Source organism: Rutilus rutilus (genome assembly GCF_951802725.1).
Source record: "Rutilus rutilus genome assembly, chromosome: 2".
Classification (NCBI taxonomy): domain Eukaryota; kingdom Metazoa; phylum Chordata; class Actinopteri; order Cypriniformes; family Leuciscidae; genus Rutilus; species Rutilus rutilus.
Window position 1 is genome coordinate 30,843,639 of NC_140210.1, and position 24,888 is coordinate 30,868,526.

Consider the following 24,888-nt stretch of genomic DNA (forward strand, 5'->3'; position numbering starts at 1 on the left):
GAAGATGAACAATTTCGAGCCGAATCTGGCCGAGCTCCAACTTTTCACCACACCGGCACCCAGTTTGCACGTCTAAATTAGTTGCTTACATTTAAAAAAAATAGCATACAATAGCATAAAATATTTTAATGAACGTAAAGATCCATGTTTAATAAAAATGTTCACGAAACTAGGGGTGTGTTAGGGATCAGGGGGTGGAGATGGGTAGGTTTAAGTATATGTACGGTGGGATCTGGATCCAACTCCTCCCCCTGGATTTCGTGATTTGCAGTGAGGACCATCTCCGACAGTGCGCGAGAGAGACCGAATGTGTCTGAGTATTAGTAAATTGGTACATAGTAATATATAATTACTATATAAGAGGCATGGAAGTTCGATAAATGGACAACAATATAAATAAAACCAACAATTAAATTCTTACCACTGAATTAGCAGACTGTGATTTGAATCAGATAGACAGAAAATGAAAACACTTTCTTGTCTGTTCCAAGTACCACGACAAGGGGAATATTTTTTTCCACAATTTGCAGCACTGAATTTTTCATTCTTTACTCTAAATCACTCTAAATCACTCTAAATGACTCTGAAGAGAAACTTCACTATATGCTCGGAAAGGATGAGCTGCAAAATACCTTACACATCATATGAGGTGGTCAATCCATTGTATTTGTATTTGATTTTGTTTTGATTTTATTTTATATTGTTTTTATATTTTATGTACATTGTATTTATAATTCAGAGATATTATCTTCTGTTATATTTATTATTATTGCTATTATTATTACCTATTATTCGACTGCGCGAGACTTGTCTTTTGTGTGCATGTGCTTGTCAAATAATGTCAAACATTTTGTTAAAGATTATAACATCTTTGACAAAAAACAAAAATCAAGTTTGTGAGTGTGTGCACTGTGCGTCTGTGAGTGTAGTGTAGAGAACAAGTTCTGACGTTCAAACAAATCCTGTTTGACAAAAAGCAAACAAAAAGTTTTCTGATTTGTATTTTTCTTAATTTTTTATAAATTATTTATTGTTCAGACAGCTCAGGTCCCTTTAAACAAAATATACATCTTTTTGTGCACTTTATTTTAAAAAAGCCTATATATTTGGCAGATGTAAAGCGTCTGTATGTTTTTTGTGTTTTTTTTTATTACTTTAACAGCTCAGGGATGTTCAAGGACCTGTTTGTGCACTTTGAACTGTCAGTTCTGTTTTTGAATAAAGGTTTGGAAATTACATTTTTTTTAATCCGATTAATCGAATAAATAATCGACAGATTAATCGATTATTAAAATAATCGTTAATTGCAGCCCTAATAACATTAAATAATAATGAATATTAAATAATAACATGTATTATATTAATAATAAATATAAAAGATTTATAATGATTAATTTTTAATACTTATTAAACAATAATGATATTGTAGTAGTTATAATAATAATAATAATAATAGTTATTATTGTTGTTGTTATTTAAAGATTAAAACTCATATTGGGGGAATCCTTCAGCTGAAGGGCATTAAACTGCAAATACACAAATACAGTCCCATGCTGCACAGGAATCCAAGTTTGTCAAGCCTCTCTCTCTCTCTCTCTCTCTCTCTCTCTCTCTCTCTCTCTCTCTCTCTCTCTCTCTCTCTCTCTCTCTCTCTCTCTCTCTCTCTCTCTCTCTCTCTCTCCAGCTGCTCTTCTGCTCTTAACGTGTCGTTCGGTTGTGTTCTGGGGTGCCTGACAGCAGCATGGCGACCATATCCTGTGCTACCACTGCTGATGGTTCCCAGATGGCTGTAGAGAGCACTTTCTCTCTCTTTCTCTTTTCTTTATTTGGAATGAAGCCTAGTTATAGGCTTGAGTACATTGAGAGGAGGTGTTGGAGAGAGAGCGAATGAGTAGGCTGCAGGACCTGCGCTGGAAAACAGAGCCGCGTGGGATTGAAGAATCAGTTTTGGCTATTGTAGTGACACTCCAGAATGCCTGACATAATAATCCAAATTTACTCTCATAGACATGCTATAACGCGTGCGCTCTGAGCATTACATCAGCTGCATCAACAGTGCCATGGTAAAAGGAGTTACACTCAATTTGAGTAAATTTAATTGAATCTGATTATAGTGTGTAAACTTCTGTAGAGAAATACATCAGACATTGGACAAGGACAAAACTTTATAGTGTGCATGTGTCAAATGCATGTGTTTGCGACTGCTATCAAGTAGAGTAAGGATCTTGTAAGGAAAGACTCACACGTTAATGATTTGAATCACCTGTGGTTACTGAATTAAAGGGATACTTCACCGAATAGCATTAAGCTTTGTATCAGTAGAAACCCGGAAGTATTTTCAAATGACCGTGCTTCCCTCCCTCATGACCCCCTGAGACGAGAGATTTCTGTATTGTGTGTCTGAAAAAAAACCTCAGATGACACAAAAATCGTCATTTAGCGTCATCGGAGGCTTTTTTGCCCAGAGGCTAGAGACCACAGCCAGTAGTAGGAGCTAGTTACGCATGTTTTCAACCCGTCCATAGGGGGTGGGATCTCACGATAAAACGGCGTCTTTTCAATTTCGAGTCAACTAGTAGTCTAGTTGTATCATTTCTTCCGATACTGCCCTCTGTAACCGGTAGGCGTGGCTTGGGAGTGGCACGAGACCTCGCGAGAGTGAAAAGCTGTCTCGTGATATCGCCATGATGGAGCGTGAGGGTGAAATTAGCATAGAATATGGCACCGGTACATTCACATTACATGCCTCCACTGTCGTTTTGCTGTTCTTATAAAAAAAATAAACGTAAACGTCTGCTCTGCTCATCCAGCATGAGTTGCAGTCGCACACAGTGCAGCACGAACGAATCACATTTCACTGATCGCGTGACAATGGCGAAGGATTCGTTGCACAATAAAGCGGCTGATAAAATGTCATATCTTGTAGAATGCGCGCTCAGCACCGCCGCTGCCTTTACACAGAGTACGTGCAATCGCAAATCCAAAAGTGAAAATAAAATGTGAGCTCCTTGGTGCACGCAAATTAGGCTGCATACAATAGCCCGTCTCCCAATATCAAACCTATCTCTGGACTGTGTAGTTGTGGCTCTGGTTTCTGTTTTGGTTTCTGTTTGCACTTTGAATATTGAGATAGTAGACTACTGTAACGTCTGAAGAACGACAGACAAGGGAGGCTCCGTTTCTGAACTTTTAATCGGAACGCAAGAACAACTGTACGCAAACTCACTCGCTCGTTTTCTCTACCCGGCCTTTTCCGAACTCTCCGCCTTAAGTGCAAAGTAAAACAACAATTATAAAGAGTCTGTACGCTGCAGTACTTGATTATGGTTGCACTTGCACTTATTGTTTGCACTTAATAAGACTAAGAGAAAACTGTTATTTATTTTTGTTATTTATACTGTTTTTATTTGTGGAAAGGAGTTCAATCAGGAGGTCACACACAGCCTCAATCAGAAGTTCTGGAAGCTCATAAATGTAAAGTAAGGTCTGAAGAGACTCACATGAAATCATACAGGAGAGAAGCCAGTCAGTTGAGTTTGTGGCAAAAACTTTTGCAGTGCTTGTATATTGTTGTCTTTCAATGCATATGCTAATAGTCATAAAGTAGAACTGAAATGACATTCATTAGAAGATTATTAGTTAAAACATTTCAAAATGCACCTGCAGACTATTTTTCCAGTCATGAACTTTGTCATTGAGGATTTCTAAAAATCTTTTTTTCTAAAGATGCCTAAAAGTCTCGTCTCGTTCTCGTGAGCCCAATCTCGTGTCTCATCTCGTGAGATAAGTGTCTCGTCACACCCCTACAGTAAGTGTATTGTGATGTCAAAACATTTGGTAACTAAACAGAATGTCATTAAATTTAGTGACAACGTTACAATGTTTACATAGTACAATAACTTGTAGCCTACTGTTTTTATTAGTTCTTGCCACAAATTTCATGATTTCAATTAATAATCTTGTGAAACGATTCCGATCTTGATTCAATATCGATATATTTGGATAAATATCAGGTACATTTGCTACGTGTTAATTTTTCTCAAGGAAACATACAGGGAGCCATGTCAGCTGGAATTATTATTAAAGGTTAAAATTAACAACTCAAGTTAATAATAGTTTTCTTAAAGGAGAACTCCGGTCAATTTTAACATTGAGCTAATTTTTTTGTACATTTGGAGTGCTGTCAGTACAGAGAACAACGACAAAAATCGAAGTCCACAGTAGTCGATTGTCGAGTTCACGCGCATAGGTTTAGTACCTATGATCATGCGCATGAACTCGACAATCGACTACTGTGGACTTCGACCGAAAACAGGATGTAAATACAGGTATGTGCGCTGGCTGAATAAACATCATTTTTATTAATATCTTTCACATCTACTGCAGTCAGATTCACCCGCGTTCACTCCGAAGGAATCACTCACATGACCTGTGCACTTGTAATGACACATCAAGGATGTTAAAGGTACAATATGCAAGAATTTTGCATTAAAAGATCCCAAAATCTCAAGGCCAGTGTTATATATTTTGTTAAGTTGATTACTTACAATATCCCAAATGTTTCCAACTATTTTTAAATCGTGAGAAAATTGCGATTTTAACCAAGGAAACGGGGCGTTAGAGCAGGGGGGAGCTGGGAGTCGCCAGTCAATTGCGTCATATCCGCGTTACCCTCGGTTTCCGCTCATACTGCGTGGAGTCCTGGACAAATGCGGAAGTTGTAGTTGTAGCGTCTATCAAGCAACAAACGTTAGCTTGTTTTGTGCAGTCGTTTGTTTACAATTATTCTTTACCGATTGCAGCTGGTTCTGTCGACAAAGTATGCTTAATTTTATATTTTCCAAATGTAGCATTCAGTAATAGTTATGTTTATGTAAGGGAAGTATTATTGCTTTAGATTTGTGTTTAGTTTATTGACATTGTTTATCACGTCTGGTGTTTATGGCCATGTAAATAAATATAGCATGTGTTATACATAGATTAATCAGTATTTTGGCAAATGATGTGGCGGGTATGTTCGAATGTACTTTTACAACAATTGTTTAGAACACGTAAAACTGTGCCGCGTTATCACAACAATGAATTCGACATACAGTAACATCTATGATAACCAATTTAGTATTAAACCTTACTTTTCTTGCGGTTAATTCATTTTAATGAAATAAAAGTGTGATGAGGTTCAAGAGTCAGGAAGGAAGAAGACAGGGGTCGGCGTGACTGGGACTCGTACTTTATTAAAATAAAGCAAAACAAACAAAAGTCGCGCACAACGCGCATTCACCGTGGCAACCGCGACGGCACAAAACAGTTCAAAAATGAGAGCTCGGATCCACCGGTTTTCTTTCTCTGCGTCCAATTTTCTCTTCAGTCTCTCTCTCGTTCCAGCGCGGCTTATAAGCGGTCTCTCCACGCTGATCGCTGCAAATTGCATTTTACCTACTTGCGTCCCACGCTCGTCTCTTCTCTCTCCCATTACAGAACGCGCTGAACCACGCCCCCCTCGCCACAAAAAGCATGTCATTATAAAAATAGAACTTAACCTCATCCATGAACATGATTTTTCGATTCCCTTCTGACTGATTTACATCCACGGTGGAGTTTAAAACGACAGTTCCCATCATTCCACGCTCCTTCACATCGTCATCAAGCTACGCCGTTGTTGTTGTTTGGAATGTAGCGCCCTCTCGTGGCAAAAAATTATTGCATATTGTAGCTTTAAGAGCCTAAAAGCAGGTTTAAAACTTGCCCCATTGAAGTCAACAGGGTGCAAATTTTAAAAAGAGGATAACTCGGTGTAGGCAACCCCGATTTTTGTCGTTGTTCTCTGTACTGACAGCACTCCAAATGTACAGAAAAATGAGCTCAATGTTAAAATTGACCGGAGTTCTCTTTTAAGGCCCATTCACGCTAAGATAACTATAAAGATAACTATATTAGCTTCCACACCAGCGGACAATATTGTTCTGTTTATTCTAAGCTCGTTCTTGTCTGTCGCTTTAAATGCTCGAGCTTGTTACAGCAGGATGGAATCTGATTGGCTGTCGATGTTTTTATCATTCATCAGCTATAGATAAAATCGTTCTTAAAGTGATTCCAATGACATCGTTTCTCTGTGCTATTATTGTTATAGCTTTTGTGTGGACTCTGCTATTCTTTAATATTCATGACGATATTTAGGACTATATCTTTATTGTTATCTTTATAGTTATCGTCCTTGGTGTGAACGGGCCTTTAGACTTGTATATCTGCTTTGTGTGCTCAAATACTACGTTTCACAATCGCACCTAAACATCTTCGGTGATCGTCGTGCAGGTGGGGGTCAGTAGCTTATTTACAGTGATTAACAATAATCACTAGTCTTTTTATAAATGAAAAAAAAAATAACTAATTGAATAGTTAACTAATGTTAAAGGGTTAGTTTACTTAAAAATGAACAATGTCATAATTTACTCACCCATTTGTTCATCTTCAAGACAGAAATTAAGGTATTTTTAATGAAAACAAAGGGATTTTTGTGTCAAAAAAAAAAAAAAGTCAACCCAAACCGTTGGTACTTGAAAGAAATTGTAAAATAAATCTATATGAAGCATTTAACCCAAGTCTTCGAAGAGACTCGATCAAGCAGATTTAATGAAGGCTTTTATTCACTTATAAAAATGAACACAAATAGAGCAGCACATCAATTGTGGTAAACGGAAGCTCTATAGGGTATATGTCGAACGTCGCATGACGAAACCGGAAACCTGGTCTCATCGCATCCGCTTGTCATAGAAAGTGTTAACAGCCGTATGAACTGACGCCGATATCTATGGAATTTTAAGGTAATCAGCTAACCTACCTATCTCACTTTGTTATTGGCGTTTTATTCTATTTAAATATCTAAACGTTAGTGTGAAGATTTTTTTTTTTTTTACTTTTAAATATCGATCTTCACATGCGAGGGACATTGGTTATGATCATCTTTGCTCGCTCCTTTTAAGTTATCTTGAGTAAAACAGTAAAAAAATGCAAGAAGCACATACAAAAGACCTGAACCGGAAGCGATGCGTTCTGTTTTCCGGTTTCGTAATGCGACGTTCGACATATAGCCTATTGTTCTTTCTTGATGAACAAACATCATTGGGTGGTGAATAAATGATAACAGAGTTTCCAATTATGAAGTAACTCTTTTAACAAATTGAAACTTATCGTAAACGGTTACCTATTTTTAAATATGGTTTGGACCGGTTATGGGGGGGGTTGAACCATCAGGAGGTGGATGAGGGTCTCCTGGTTTTTGATTTAGCTGTGGATCTAATGGCCTAAATGCTTCCCAGGTTCTCCCTGTCTCTACTCAGGATCGTAGTAGGCTACTAGTGTGTAGGAGGGGTCAGGCTGGAGACAAGCTGTGAAATGCCGCCGCCGCCCCGTGTAATTTCTCAGGTTACCGTGAGTCTGCTGTGGCCTGGCTCACATTGGACTGCCCTTCCCCCTCACTGCGAGCGTGTGTGTGTGTGGAGGGAGAGAGCTCTCAGCGACCAGTGTCCTGTGAGAGTGCTCTTTTCTCCTGATTGCATTAGAAGAGCTGCTCAATGTGGCTTGATATCTTCAGCCTGCTATCATGCCAACAGAGATACAGCTCTACAGTATAAGTCCAAAAGACCCCCAGTATAGACCATGCAGTGCTCAGGCTCGTTTCTGAAGTGAATGCTCTCCACTTACGCAGTGCTGATTCGGGATGTGTTGTTTCCAGTCTTCATTTGACTTCTGATTTACTTGTTTGTTCCATAACCTTCATCGTCCTTTTCCCCAAGAACTTTGGATTAAGTTTCATTCCACTAAATCTGCTCTGCTCTCAAGGTCAGTACGGGTTCCTTTCATTTCCTCATTGCACGTTTTGTTGATCCTACGGTTCTTGGAGAAAGACACCTGGCTTACACTGCAGATAAGTGGCTCCAGAGTTTCTTCTGAAGTCTCTATATGAGTAGGTGCTGGTAGCCTGCAGGTTTTTTAACTTATCTTATCTGCTTGATGAAGAACATTTACTTATTTTTCATCAAATTTAGATTCATTTCTGCAGATTTGTCTGAAAGCTTGAACATTTTTCAGGTACATTTTTACAGCTTTATTTGACGACTGTAAGTGAGTGATCTGCAGGTTGATTTCTCTAAAATATGTAGACACTATCAAACCATTGTTGTTCGCTTGCGAGACTAAAACTGCACAAGTGGCTCAACCAATGAGTTTGCAGGCAGGACTGTCTGTTTGACCAGCCAATGGAAACCTGTAGGGAATGTTCAATGACGCTAGATGAAATTACAGTTCTGTAAATTATTAATTCTGAGTTTTGTGTCCTTTTAGAATTTTTTTTTTTTTTTAGTTGACATGAAATGAAAGCATTTTCCAATGTCCTTATTGTGAATGATTGATCCATGCATACATGATTTGTTTTTTAATTGCTTTTTGAAATAACATAACTCGATCGATCTTCTGGTGAAACGACTTCTCTCTGGTGGTGAATGCTGGACTTCTCCAATCATTTAGTCTGCTTAAAACCCGGACTGTTCTTAGAATTTACTGCAAGCTCACATTCAGGTCTGCCTTCATCCAATCAACAACCGATGGATGGATAAGTCCCGGCCCTACAATTTTTTTTTTTTTATTCATTATTTTTACTTGGATGTACATCACAATGTTGTTAGTTACTTCCATCATGTTGCATCATGAAAAAAAAAATAATAATAACTTGCAGCATTCTTTTGTGTTTGATTTTCAGGGTTCCCACGGTCATGTAAAACTTGAACATTTTAAAATCGTGGTTTCCAGGGCTAGAAAAATTGCGGAAATTAATAAATTTGAAAGTAATGAAAATTTGTTTCATTTAAATAATTTTAGTTATCACTACAAAACATTTGTCTGTGGAAAGTTGCTCTTTGTGAGTGCAGTTGCTATTTTTGATGCAAAACAGGAAAGTAAAGTCTTGGAAATATCATGGAAATTCATTGTTCAAAAGGTATGAAAACTGGATTTTGTGGTATGCATATTTACGGCCCTTTCCAGCTGTTATGTTTGCCTTTGGTGTTCTAGATGTAGCGACACAAACTGAAAAATTCAGAAAGTCCTATGAGAGTCATGAGGATTTTCTACCTGACACTAGAGTTGGGGAGGTCACTGTGCATTTTGGGCCCCTTTGACAGAGTGTTTGGTACTAAAGAAGAGGGAATTGTTTTGGCAGGCTGTCGGACAGACCTAAGCAGTGCTCCAGTCATGTGAACAGAGGCTGCCCAGGCCAGAAGAATGTGTTGAATGTGAATGACGCAGCTTTGACGAAGACATGTGACTTTGAGAGCGATAGATAGAAAGGAAAGAGGAGCGGGGAGGAGAGCAGTTGACTCATGCAGGCAAAGTGCAACCCCGCTGACCTTTTTATGCTAGCGTAACTATCGCCCCCTTGGATCAAAGAGCAGGGATGGAGGGAACTGAAGAAGAGAGGGGCAGTGAGTGAGCCTGCCCTGTTTGCGTATTTGTTGATGTCATGCCCCTTTGTTTCTCTCCATCTTGGTCATATGACTAGCCCATGCCTTACCACTTGGTGTTCCACAGCTAGTGCTTAGACGTAATCTATAACCTTTGAAATGCCTTTTGGATGGCCTTGTAAAGGGTACACACACTCATAAAGACGCTTGCAAACTTTTGTGCCTTTGTTTTTAAATGCCAACATTGTTATACGTATTAGTTGCAAGTAGTCAGGCATGACAGTGCTTATTTCAGACTGATTTATTTATTTATTTATTTATTTCTACATTCATAGAGGCATCAGAACAACACTGCAAAACAGAGAGCCTCATTGCTTTTATTGAAATTATTTATTTATTTATTATTATTTTATTTCTTTTGTTTATAGTTGTTTCATTGCAATGACCATGTGTATGACTGTTTGAAAAAAAAAGTTAAAATTCATAAAATTGGTGATAATTGAAAGAAAGGTAGGCCTCTCTTAAGAATAATAATTGCAAGTGTTTTTTGATATCATGAGATATTGTAAATTACCAAAATATTGTAGAATTTCATTAAATAGGGCATTTTTGTTTTTATTCAGTTAGGATAGTGATATGGAAGGGAGAAGGGGAACATAATTTTATCTCGAGTCACCAGAAGCACGACTGGACAAAACGACTTTGGCATAATGACATTTAAATATGTCACTCACCCCTACAACTGCTCTGTAATCTACTCCAACATATTTTAAATGATTTTTTTTTTTTTTTTACTATGGTACATGCCCAAAAATGTTAGTATGACAGCACTTTGTAAGATAATTATATCCACTAGCTGAACTGAAATGTCTTTGTATCTTTGTATTGGGCTAATAGCTATTGATCAGTGACCTGGTTTCTACTTTGACAAGCACAATATAGTGCAACAGTCACAGTTTAGTTGTCCTTTAGAAGTAGACATCGACCGATATTGCTTTTTTACTTATTTTTAATTACCAATACAGTTTGTGCCGATTACCGATATGCAGAACCGATATTTATTTATTAGCATATTTCTGTTTTTGACAATTATAACAGCACTGAACTGGACAAACTGTTTAACACTTTTAAAATACTGTAATTTCTACAATTTCACTCCTCCAAAACAAAAACACGCTTCTAAATCAATAGTCTGAAAGAGTGCATATATATATATATATATATATATAGTGCACTGTCACTAAAGTATATCTTTTTTTATGAAATCTTCAGGTATAAAAAAAAAAAAAAAACAGGTAACGAATATATAGCATGAAAAAATACTTCTAACAAACAAAAAAAGCATTAAAGATTCTAAACTGCTTGAATAAATAAACATAACTACTTTAGTGTAGCTCAAAGGTATAGTGGAGGATTTTCCCGAATTTTAGAAAAGAACCGCCCTCTCCACTTTTAGAAAAAATGCACATGCGCAACACTCTACCTGCTCCCGAGAGGGAACGCCTATTAATCGTGTGCACGAGAGAGCATGCACGAGCCTAGTTCTCCTCGTGCACGCTATGTTTACAAGTTGCTGTCGGCATGGCTCATACAAGCCTACTTTCCAAAAGAAGATGTGCACTTTTTCCACTATGTCAGACTCGCCACCGGACAAACTGAGATGTTTACCGTGTCTGCGCGGTGCGTGACTTGTGCCAGGGCTAGCATCGCCAATCATAGCTTACATGAACTTTTACTAGCAGTGATTTTAAATGGATTTCTCCAAATAGCATGTCAAACTTTACCTGTCAAGTAGAAACTTCGCGACTGAGGCATCAGTGGGAAGCCCAACCTGTGCTTTTAGCGCACGCCAGCGTGTGAAATATTCTCCCAAAAACACTCTGGTCTTGTTTCTTTCTTCAGAGGCCTTTCTCTTCTTGTCATACAATTCGTAGACACTTTTTCTCTTGCGACCCTCAGACATTTTGAAAAAACCCGGTGAGAACGGCGAGCTTCAATGAATGGCTGAAACCGTAGCAGCTCACCACACATATACACCTGAAAGTGCGCATGCGCAGAAAGCGAAAACTACCTAGGGACGAGCACGTACGACGGCCTTACGTAAACACATCACCAGAATGATTGACAACTAGGAGGACCAATAGTCTTGATGATCCACCCGGAAAAAGAAAATCCTCCACTATACCTTTAATAATCCCAGTTGCACTCTGACTAACTTGATCACATCTGATTGGCCATTGTGTTCATGTGCTCAAAAGATGTCAGATGTCTGTGATTGGTTCAAAGCTTAACACTGCCAAAGTGTTGTAAATATAAACACATGCATTTTAAAGCAGCCGGCTATTAGTGGAACTGCAGAACGGCAGGCATCGTCACATTAAATGGTCAAATAAATCTTTGGTGGGACAAAGATAAATGTTGTCAGCCGCTAAATTATTTTCAATTCAGGAAAAATCCTGAATATAGTGTTCAAAAACATAAAATATATTGTATCACATATAATATTTCAAGTTATTTTTACATAATTATTTTATATATATTGTTTAAATATATTTGCTCCCTCACTGCAATTTACTCTTTTGCCTCTTATACTGTATATTTCTAATAAACATTTTTTTATACTTTAATGTGACATCACTGACAGACTCTCTCAAATATTCTCTAATCATAAACAACTCATTATTCTTCTATCAATTGATTAGATTAGCTCCGTTCCCACCTCCGTCTCCATTGCCATATGCTCATTAGGAGATCACAGCTATGCACCTGTAACTAGTGATTTGCAGACATGTTTTCTCCCAGTCTGCTCCTGAACACGATGTTCTCCTGTAGGGGGTCACTGCTTCTAATGGGCTGAAATCATGTCTCGTACACACACCTCTCACCCCTCACCACCTGCTTGGACTTTAACAAGACTGTAATTTATGTGTGTGCACAGCCACAAAAAAAAAGAAAAAAAAAAGTATTTGGAGAGTTTTTTTTTTTTTTTTCATGTCTAGCTATTTATGATTTAGGAATGATTACATTTGTTTAAATTATTTTATGTCTGATGATTATGATTTGGGCTGTTTATAAAACAACCCAATTTGGAGCATTTTGGCTTTTGGTTTGTCCCATTTTGACCCAGTGCTGGGTTTTCGGGTTGGTTTAAATGTTTGGCCCAACACGCTCGGCTGTTTTATTAGATTATTACAATACTATTATTTGAGTGTGAGAAAGTGCAGAAAATAACGATAACTCAACCGTTATAAAGTTAATGTATACTGTGTACTTACAAATCATGCTGCATATAATATTGTCTAAACTGCACAGACCTTTGTAGGCTCTCTTGATGTAGGCTCTCTTGATGGCAGCGTTCATTAAAGGATGTCTCAATATGTTCAAAAGTCATTCAGATCCAGTTCTGCTGTACAGATGTGGATGAGATTTCAGTAGAAAAATCTGGTCACAAGTCCTCTGTCTCTCACAGTCCTTTGGGACACTAATGCTCAAGGTTAAACAAGTCAAAATGACTCGCAACATGTCATGCATTGTATTTACCACTTAAGAAGTCTTCCTTTGCTCCAGAGTTATATGGAAGTCATAAATAACTAAATGGAAAACACCAGAGCTGGTGTTTTTTGGGACTTATCTAATCAGTGCCAGAGAAATGTGTGAAGGATGCTCTGGGATGCTGCCTCTTTTTCCTTATCTCCACTATGCCATGGCTCCATTTCCTGTACCTCTGTCTTCTTTAGGTATATTGGGACAATTAGATTTGGCCCAAATAAATTCTAGCCTGTGCACTAAATGTGATTTTCCTGTGGTTAGCATCGGGCTGAGATTGGATTATGTCGGGTGACTGGGATGACATTATATGTTATCACAAGAGGCTACTGGAGAGAAGTGAGAAAGACTGCAAGTGTGTAACACACACGCACACTCAACTTCTATGAATTCTGCTTGCATTCTGATCTTACATACAGTAACTGTTGTTAGGCTATCTCATATATCTTAGTATATCTGGATACTAGATTCTGTTAGTATTTCATTTGCAAAAAGCATCATTAACCATTCGGTATTTCCTAGTGAGGCTTATTTATATTTATATTATGTTATTTTTTGTACAAATTTTCAGCAGCCATTACTCCGGTCTTCTGTGCCACATGGTCCTTCAGAAATCACTCTAATATGGTTTGATTTGGTGCTTAAGAAACATTTCTTATTATGATCAATGATGAAAACAGTTGTGCTGCTTCTTTTTTTTTTTTTTTCATAACTTTGTTCAAATTAACATCCTTTATTTGAAATAGAAATGTTTTGTAACTGTAGTAGTCTTTACTTTCATGTTCGATTCATTTAATGCGTCACTGCTGAATAAAAGTGGTAATGTCTTAAAACAAATCTTACTTAGCCCAAACTTGTGAACATGGTATAATACTTATTATTAATTTATTATATTTATCCACTTTTTTTTTTTTTTTTCATTGCCCATAGCATATTAATTACACGCAATTACGACTTTAAAAGAGATATCTGGAACTTTATATGCAGAGGCTTTGCATCAGAAAGTTCTTTCTAATTGGTATGTTGTGTTTTGATGTGTTTGGGAAAAGACCCAATGAGCTTATTTTGCAATCCTGGTGGAGCTACAGAGCAAAGAGTCTCAACGGGCATCACTGGGGTGACTGCAACCTTTCTTCTTCACTGTGTTGAAAAGGGTGTTGTTGTCCTCTAAGGGAAGGTGGAGTGTAGGAAAAAGAAGAGAGGGAGAAAGGGGGGAGAAGGAGGCCTCTCGTTATTTTCAGTCTATTGTGTCTACTTCCTGTTGGTCATGGGTTATTGGAGTAGGGAGTTGCAGACTAGCAATGGAGCAAAAGTGAGACAGAACTTCCATATTTTCAGAACATCAACAGCGCAAAGGCAAGATCAGTTTGCCAAACGCTTGGGATTACCAACAATCAACCTCAACAGGTAAATACAAGACTAGCTGTTTGAATGATGCTCCTTTATGCTTCAGATTCTTTCCAGTTCTGTGTGCCATGTGTTCCCGGGCTGCCAGTCTGGTATCCTGTTTTGGAAGAGCCATAGTATTTGTATTGAACTTTTCCCCCAGCGTTGCTCGAAGAGGATTCTCACTTGTTCTACAGTCCATTTATGAGCGTTTGTGGTTTTGTGTGTGCATTAGAGCGCTCATCGATGTGTTTACTGGCTTTGCAGTCTCGAAGTGAAAGAGATCAGAAGTGGAAGAGATCGGAAGAGGTTGGAATTGTTTTTGAAATGTCTCTTATGTAACTCGTGGGCTTCCTGAGAGCAGCCATATTAAAGCCCGCTTAATGGAGAGAGGGAACCTCTATACCATTAGCCAATATGGCCATGGCCAAATCACATTAATGCTGGACTGCAGCTCTGCAGGGAAAGATGCAAATCAAAAACAGTGTCGCTCCTTCTAGTCCTGCATCATATCTTGTGTTTTGCTATTAACTGTAGCTTTAAGTCTTGATCATTTTGATGACAGAAGTAAGAAAATCAGGTTGGGGACTATGTTGTTTTGATTAGCCTAGTTAAGATGTGTTGCAAAATGTCCAGCTAAATATTTAATGGTGTGATTGTATTTTCTACTTAATTCGGAGTAGAGCTACTGAATGTAAACAACTCAACTTTGAATGTTGTTCAAAGTTTTTTTATATATATTTTTTTATTCATTAGTAGTAGTAGTAGTTGTAGTAGCATACATAATAATTATATAATTAGAATTAATATTCAAAATAATTCAAACATAAGAAAAATGTAAACACACATTTTTTTTTAAAATATATAAAAATATTAAATACTAGTATTTGAAAATATTATCATGATTTATTATTAGAAACAGATGATAAAACATCTTGCACGAAAAAACACTCACGTGGTTGAACTCAAAATCCTTTAATACACTGGGGCTAAATCATTAAAGCATTAGTTTAACCATGTGAGTGCCTTGGAATACTTAGTTTCATCATCTGTTAAATAGAAGTATATGGATATATTCCAAATTAAAACAATGGCATGTAAGCCTTTAATTATTTCTCAGTTAATTAAACATTGCTTCATAGATTTTCTTGAAAGTAATTATTCAAGGCAAGTGTTGATAAACTAAAAAACTAAATATGTTCTGCTATAGCTTTTGTTTCAAACTATTTTCATTGACGAAATAGAGCAAAAACAGCCAATATTGTGTCTAAAATGTAAGTCACATAATATTATTTGTTTGTTGAACTGTTGTATAAAGTCAATATCACATTTGCAATTGTTGATATTTGGGAACATGTGTTTGTGTGATGTTGTTTAAATATATATTATGTTATAAATATAATTTTTACCGCAGTATGTTTCTGTGAGTTTTGTTGTGTGTGCTGTTGCACTCATTTGTTATGATTTCTCCACAAGAGTCTCTCTCAAACACAGACAAGCTGCCTGAGCATGAACTGTTGCGAACTTGTTGATGACGTCAACATATCCACTATCAATCAATATTATCAAAAAAATTTGGTGACTGAAGTTTCTGGGCTTTCCTGGTAATTTCTTTTCTTTTTCTTTTTTTTTTAATCAGGCTACTTGTCCGGTTGGGCAAGTCAATTGTCTTTCACTTGCCCGCCCCTTCAAAAAATCCTGTTGAGCTCTGTATTAATATTGTATATAATAACATACAATATCATAAGTCAGGTCGCAGAGAAATGTCTTGTTGCTAGTCCTCCTGGCTTAAAACCTGTTATTGCACAATATCTAGAGATAGATTGTGATTTAAACAGCAGCGTGTTCCATTTGCAGCTGCATGTTAACCATTATTGTTTTTGCAACTTATGTGTAACAAGCTAAGGATACCCGTTTTCATTTGGAGACTTTAAGAAAAGCCCCCCTTTCCCCACCAACATAAACCAGTCTAAACTTAGTCGTGACCAACCATGTAGCGAACGAGTGACAATGGAGGAAAAACAGGATGTCTTTTTCTCAAAGTGTGTGTTGGGAACAGATGACCAGGAAGATGAAAATTGCCAGCGAAGTGGAAACTTCCACTTTTGTATCTGTGTGTTTTTGCTCAGTTGAGACCGGTTGCTCATCTGTTGTCCCACAGCCAAGCATGATGGTAAACTGTAAATGATTAAGTCCCTCTCTCCTTCTGCTTACGTTTTTGCCCTGTTCCGCACTCTGTTTAGCTCTTTAGTTAATGTTTGAATCCCATCTAAGTGCAGCTTTTAGAAGTCCAGACACTGCATCTGTACTGGCTCTCATCTCACATTTCTTTTGCTGAAGGAGAGATAAAGAAACTAAACCAACTGTAGAGAGGAAATGAAACCAGGCCATTCCCCTGGGATTGCTGTTAAAGGCTATCGATCTCTCTCTCTCTCTCTCTCTCTCTCTCTCTCCCTCTCTCTCTGCCCAAATGATTGATATGGAATGACCTCGACTTGAAAACATGCTGCCGTTCTTGTCCTGCGTATCTGCCACATTGGTGGTAATTTGGAAAGGGAGCAGTGTGGAATAAGAGACAGAAGCTATTTAGAACAATATCCAAGGACTGCCACAGCCGGGATGGTTTTTAAACACTATGGATGGTGGGTCTCCTAGTTAAACTGTACTAGTTTGCTTTGAAGGTAATGTTGTTGATGGAAACAGCTGGAAGTAGGACCATGTGCACTTCTGTGTACTAGACTCTCTAGCTCCATGGTTTCATCTTGCATACTTTTCAATGGATCAATAGGTGAAGTTTCACAATACCGGATTTTCCCAGAGAACACGCCACAATTGAAGGCTTAAGGTGAGAGAAATGTTATTGCATAGCTTTATTACGGAGTCATGTTTCGCCATAGTTTTTGATGCGTGTCATTTTCAGCAAGCATATGCACCGGTTAAGAAAGCCCTAACCTCCGTTCTCCAAGAACAACAACTGATTGTGTCAGCTGTAGTTTGTGGTAGCCTATGTACATCAGGTTTTTTTATTTTGACTGTTGCAACTGGTGTTATTTTCTAGCCTTGTACATGTTATTTATTCAGCTGGTCCTGCTGCATAGGATGTTCCCTGCATTACATTATCTTCTGCTGCTAAGGGCTGTTGTTGTTTCTCATTGGCTGCATTGACAGTCAGTGTTTGTGATTGTCAATGGTATTGACTCTTAAATCGTCCCGTTCGTAGAACAGCTTTCAGTAGCAGCTTGAATACACTGCCTGAATGAACAAGCAACCAAAGTAAATATCAAAGATGGCGACTTCAATAAAGGCCTGTTCAAACTAAAAGTCTTTTTAGTCAAATACTAACTCTGCCACCCAGTCTTTTGCCACTCAGTGAGTGTAACCGCAGTAACCACCTTCTGTGACATCATGTGCATACCCTCTAAAGCAGGGGTGGGCAAACTCGGTCCTGGAGGACCACTGTCCTGCAGATTTTTGCTCCAAACCTAATCAAACACACTGTATTTTCATTTTTTAATCTTCTAAAAGGTGCTGCGACTTATATAATGATTTTAACATCAAATAAGCAAAAAGTAGACACTTAAAGGTTTTATAGACATACTTTTCATGTCTCTGCTAGTTAATCAGAAGAGCTTTTCTTAACCAGTTATAATTATGCTAACCAAAAACAAAGAAAGGAAAATTATTCATTGCACTGTTTTCTGCTGTGGCTTTGTTTGGTTCTATTTTCGTTGGTGAAATAGAGAAACAAATTGTAAGTCACTTAATATTAAAAACACTCTCATTCCTGCGTAATAATCAAGAAACTTTGCTGCCGTACCATGAGTGCAGCAGGTGTAATGATATGACGCAGCGCCTGAAAATAGGTCTAATAGGTTAGACAAACTTAGTCCCGGTCACGTTGGAAGTTACCGAGCTGGGGACTATTTTCAGTCGCTGCGTCATATCATTACGCCTGCTGCACTCATGGTACAGCAGCAAAGTTTCTTGATTATTACACAGGAATGAGAGTATAGTTCCTAGCCATATCAGCCTAGAAAATCGCAACTTTACATTTTCCGTCGGTCTTAGTACACGATGTAACTACAGAAGAGTCAAGTTTTAAATGGGAAAAATATCGAAACTCTTTGTTCATTTTTTTTTTTTGAGAGAGATGCTAATGGTCTTGTCCGATTCAATGATCTATGCTAAAAGTGGTACCGCCAGACCCAGAGATCGGCTGAATGGATTCGAAAACGGTAAAACTCAACTGTTTAACTCTGGGGGAGTTGTAAAATGAGCCTATTTCCAAAAAAAGTGGAGTATCCCTTTAATAAAGAAAGGGAAAAGTTCATAAGAGAGTAGAAGGAGAGCAGCAGTATACAAACTTAGCAGCTACTGTTAGTGCCAGTTGGTCGGGAGTTATTTAATAAAGTAATTTAAAATTATGCACACCTTGTAACCGTGTTATTTTACTGTAGCCTGGTGGAGACAGACACTGCTGTCACTCAGCCTCTTTTATTCGTCTCTCACAGCGTTAGCACACGCTCGTCTTTTGCACCAGAGATGGTCTTATTATTGGGAGCATAGACTGTAAAAAAGATGGACGACACACTTTTACTCCTTTCCATTGTAGAACACTGGTGCACCACTGCTCTCGCAACAACCTGTCACTCACATGAGACCGCAGTAATAGTGAAGGACAATGATCCAAGATCCATCCTTGATTGGAATTGAACCAGGACATCTGTATTGATAGCTGTACCTGATGTTATGTTCAAGTGTTTATTCATTAGATGCAGTTTTTGTACAATTTCAAATTAAGTTTTACCTTTTGTACCTTCTGGACTGGATTGAACTTATAGTTTTATGGTTGTTATGATAGGCTTGATTCAAAAGTGTTTGTGGGTTAAGGACTAACATGTTAGCTCTCTGGATGACCTTACTAAGGGCTTGGCTTCATATAAAAAAATACCATGATTGAGAATGGGTGTTCTGTGAGGGCAGGACTGCACAGCTGCCTGAATCATTCCCAAGGTTATTTGAATCAAGGTTGGGACAACAGGCCCATCCCTTCTTACATACTGACTATCTTTTTTAACTTTCTCTGTTTCTCTTTCTCTCACATAATGTCCTGACACAGAGGGGGATTTCAGATTTCCTCCCAGATCTCCCACAATACTTTGAGCTTGCTGCTTTTAGAGTCCAGGTCATAGAGCATGAAGACAAGGGAGACTGAGGAATTTATCCAAGAACACAGTGTTTTATTTCAACCTTTCTTCTGCTGGACCTTATACTTTCATGTCTTCCAGACCACAAATACTGAAAGTGGATTGCAGAATAAAGCATTCCAGAACAAAGCAGTCCAAACTTCATGTTTGGTTATAGCTCACTTCTTTCTTTTTTCTTTTTTTTGTGCAAAGCATATTGTTTCTGATGTTCTGCAGAAAAAAAATTAAGCACATGGTGGCAAACTTTGTCAGGTGTTGATAGAAAACAAACCCTGCTTTTGCTCAACTGAGTGAAAATATTTCCTAAAAAAAAAAAAAAAAGTAAGTGCGAAAAGGCATTAAAGTTTGAGGTTGGACATTCTATCTCGTTATTCACATAAATGTTCTGTTAGCAACTCATGTGTGGCCTGACCTGAGGATCTTGCTTGTCATTAGCTAACTTCACTCTGTCCTGCTTGTTTTTACTGTTGTTTTGGCCATTCCAGCACTGGTGTGTGGTGTCAGTATAGTTCATGTGAAGGTTAAGGTTGCAGGTAGAGAAAACAATGACAAAGGTGATAATATTCAAGTAAAACGGCACAAGGCCAATTGATACGCACATGGAAAATAAGAGTTTGGGATTTCGCACACGACTGAAGCAATATGTAGGCGCACCTTTCTTATTAGTCACAGGTGAGTGCAGCCATATTGGCTGAGCCTGTACGGTCTCCAACATTCCGTCCTAGTGATTGCTTTTAAAATAAAAGGTTCAAGACAGCGGCAATGAATATATTCCTGCACACTTAAGATAATGATGGAAATTTGCATATAAAAGGAGATGCACTTTTCTTTTTCCATTTAGTTGACCATTGATTTTTATTTTTTTTATGTATAACAATTCTAGGATGAATGTGGAGATTTCTAAAAGATGAGACATGAGATACCCATATTGCTTCACCCATGAAAAGTTATTTAGCAGGTGACCTCATAATATGGCAGGTGCTTTATAAATCTCTCTAAATCTGTTCTTCTAAATGGTCTGCTCTTTTTGTGCAGCTAAGAGAATCACTGTGTGATATAGCTTCATTTCGGTGGGTCACTCTCGCATTCGATTAGATTACACAGGCCTGGAAAACATTAGATTGTAATGGGCTGGTGAGCTGCTCAGGGGGCAGAGCTTGAGTGCTTCAGAACGCTATGCTTTGAAATATATTACTGGAATAAAGCACCCTCCTTCAATTCAGTGGATGCAAATATTTTAAATTGTTGTGGTTTGTCAAGTATAGGCATTTCATTCTTGATAACACATGCCATTATTTTTTTTTTTGTACTTGGGAATGCTTCACCCCAAAATGAAATTCTGTCCGTTGACTCACCTTCATGTCATTCTAAACCTGTATAACTTTTCCATGGAACACAGATACATTTTTGAAGAAAATACTGGCACTTTTCCATATTATGAAAGTGAAAAGTTTTCCCGTATGACTAATGCACTAATTTTAAACCATGCAATGTATTTTGGTAATGTATTTCGGTAATACTAATAACCTCCACCACAACTCTGAAATTGACTACATAAATCTTATTGATTATAAAAATGTCATGTTGACAGTATTTGTTGCCAAACTTCACTGGTTTTTGCATGTCTTGAAACCAAACGTCATAGTCATAACCACATAATTTCTAATTTGCTGTAAGTTTTTCAGTGAATAACAACTTTTGGTGTTTTCCTCACACAAAGAAATATACAGCTTCAGAAGATGTGGTATAATTAATAAAGATGCCATAAAGACGGTTTATACTTTTATAGTGCTTTATCATTTTAGAGCTTTACAGTCCCAGTCCCCATTAATTTTCATTGTATTGTAGTGGGTAGAGGTCGACCCGATAGTGAATTTGATTGATTACTAGGTTGGACCATGCTGGTCCGATAACCGATTAATATATTGTGTGTTATGTTGGTTTTCAGTATCCATGAAAACCAATATATAATATATATTTATATTTAAAACAGGACTGTACCATGAAAATGAACTGTACTTTTTAAATATATAAAAAAAAAACTATATTAATTATACTTGATTATTTATGTTCATTCATAGTGCATTGACTAATGTTAAGAGATACAACTTTAAAATTTAAAGTTCAAGTAAAATTCAAGTAATTGTTGAAATTAACAGTGAACAACACTTTTATTTAACCTTAGTTAATGTTACAAATTAATTATTATTGTAGTGTTACCATTTCATGTAAATCCAAACAGTCATGCTTAAAGATGGCCATCTTAAAATATCTACACAAAGGCCATAGCATTGTAATTAGACACAAATGTATATTGTATGTATACTCTCTCGCTTTATTTGCTTCTATTTTAGAACACTTGATTATTATCTAATCAAAATATGCATTGCAGTAATGATGAAAAAAGGAACTGTAATTAAATGCATTTCTGATTTATGTTTTAGCAGCTTTAAATATGCAACTTCGCTGCGTATCGAATGCGAACAAATGGATATAAACTAATGCAAATAGATTGTAACAATCGTGACATTAAATATTTGGGTCGGTATTGAGTGTATTTTTGTCAAATGTTAGCGCCCTCTCAGCCTCAAACATACTGCTGTTTTCCACTAATGCAAAATCTAGTTTCAGCAATCGGTTTTCAGTGCCGATTAAAGGAGAACTTGCCCCATTGAAGTCAACAGGGTGCAAATTTTAAAAAGAGGATAACACGGTGTAGGCAACACCGATTTTTGTCGTTGTTCTCTGTACTGACAGCACTCCAAATGTACAAAAAAATGAGCTCAATGTTAAAATTGACCGGAGTTCTCCTTTAATTGTTAAAGCGATCAATCTGTCGACCTCTAGTAGTAGCCATTGTATTCTTCCATAAGTAGAGTTCCAAAGAAAAAACGTCAGTTTTAGATCCACATAAGGGTCATGAGTACATGATGACACAATTTTTATTTTAGGCTGAACTAATCTTTAAGTCATTTTTATTTTGAGTTTTCTGACTCTAGGACACTTCCAAAAAGTTCAAGAATATGTTTTGCCTATACTTTTTCTTTCTGAAGTGTTCTGTCTGCATGAGTATGTTTGTTTGTGCGCACACCCTTTCTCCACGTCTGCCTTCAGTCCACCCTAGCCTCTCTGATTTAGTGGTCGTGGTTTTAAGGCGTTCTGGGAGGGCCTGATTACCCATACACAGGAAGTTAGAGGTGGGAGAGGTCCCTTCAGAGTTCCATGTAAAAGACTGGTATTTTTGATAAAGACTCACTCGTGCTACACATAACAGACACATCCCTCTCGGCTCTGCCCTGACTGCCGTTGCAAACTGTGTTTGAAAGGTAAGCTCTCTGCCTGTTAATTGTCTTAAGGTCTGAGTTGACTGAGTTCGAAGGTTTTTTTTAGGGCTACGGTTTCGCACATTTAGCGCCATGTAGTCTTGCTTTTGGCGGCTTGCTTGTGTAAAAGCCCTGCATTGTTGCCATGCTGCATTAGGGACAACCTGGTTGGTGTATGAATACGCCACCACAATTTTTAACAGCTTATTGGAAGCTTGGTGGATTAGACAGAACAAAATATCTCGCAAAATACTTGGACAGAAGGAATTGGAATAGATGTCACCTCTGAAGAATTCTTTAGTTTACATAAAGTTGAGGAGTCCTGCTGTGAAAAAGAAAAAAAACACAGTAACAAAATCATCCCACAGTTCCACTGGCTCGAGAGCTGAACAATGATGTAACTGACTACGTTACTGCAAAACCTGCATACACACACAAAAACTGCTGCATCATTGTTTTCATCAAGTTTTTGCTCCGGAGTCTTGAAAACATTTGAATATTCCAGATAATTTAAGTCGGCTTGTAAACTAATACAATTCAAGCAGTGAATTAACATATGATATTTGTTAATAAAACAATGAAAATAAAGTTTACACCTTTTAGCATTTAAAGTAATTCGATGTCTTCATGCCATCACTAACTTTAGCTGCAACAGTCAGACATTATTTTATTAAGTTAACATATATTTCCTTGCGATATATTTAAATTTATGATGCTTATAAATATAATAATAGTGGCAGGAGCTAGTTTCAAACGTGACACTACCGTGTGGTACGTAAGATTTGAAAGAAATTAATACTTTGGATAAAAGTATTAATTTCTTTCAAATCTTACGTACCACATGGTAGTGTCACGTTTAAAAACTAGCTCCTGCCACTATTATTATATTATTAAGCATCATAAATACATAAAAGGATACATTAAATTAAACAAAAATGTCAATGAAGACTCCATACATTATATTACTGATATTCTAATTTAAATAAATGCTTTTATATTGAATTTTATATAGAAAGAATTCTTGAAAAACATGTATCATGATTATTTCTGAAGGACTTTGCCAACACAGGAAATTCAGGAATAAATTAAGTTTTAAATATATTATAATAGAAAACTTATTTTAAATTTTTACTATTTTCCACACTGTTTTATTTCTGTTTTGACTGTATTTTTGATCAAATAAATGCGGTTTTGATAAGAGACTTCTTAAACAAATAAATCATACAGACTTTTGAATGGTAGTGTTACTTAAATTGGAATGGGATATCCAACAATTGAATGTGTGTTGCATCACCACATCTGCTTCCAGTGTAAACAGTTTCATTTACTATAATGGTTGCAGATTAGTTTCATGCAATTCAGTTGCAATTCATGAAGTTGTTTTAAAAACCTTGCGTGGTTTGGACATTATCCTACCTCCTGGCCTTTAAGACCAGCAGGATTTAGGGGCCAGTGCAGCCACATTTTTTCAGCCTGAAACCACTTCTTGGCATTCAAAATAAGCAAGGGTAAGATTGACCAGGCTGCTGTTTGATCATTGGGTAAGAAATGGAATGAGTCAGTGTTGGATGTTGTTTCAGGTTTAGCTGTAAAAAAATAAAAAAAAATAATAATATACAGAGCAAAATGAAGATTGAAATGGCAGGTGATTTAATCGGTTGGAATGCAGCAAGAAAGACCTTGAAAACTGTTCTTTCTGCTTCACTGATACTGTGTAGGTCTTTATCAGAAGAGTCTACTCAGCTATTTACTCTGCAAGGCCAGCGGTGCTTTTCAGAATATTGGTTTTTGAAGCCATCTCAAGGGTGCAAGACAAGGGTGGTCCTCCTCCATGCCATAAACGACGATGACAGTGATGATGATGTACTAACGTGACAATATAAGGGCAAAGCATGCATCAGTACCTGTCATTAATGCTGCATCTGTTTGACACACAAGTGCGGACGTTAAAATAGCCACAGCTGTATCCCA

General features: G+C 37.3%; 1 protein-coding gene across 4 annotated transcripts in view; it reads left to right on the top strand.

Moving 5' to 3' along the window:
- gab1 (GRB2-associated binding protein 1) overlaps positions 1 to 24,888 on the top strand; it is an 84,608-nt gene that overhangs the window by 16,963 nt on the left and 42,757 nt on the right. Inside the window, exon 1 of one of the 4 annotated variants that reach the window (XM_084402009.1) lies at positions 16,944 to 17,232. The exons of 2 other annotated variants lie outside the window; for them this stretch is intronic. The gene's annotated coding sequence lies outside the window, so the exon portion shown is untranslated. Of the gene's footprint in view, positions 1 to 16,943; positions 17,233 to 22,773; positions 22,921 to 24,888 lie in introns of those variants that run through there. One more of the 4 variants, XM_084402008.1, reaches the window with a different exon arrangement.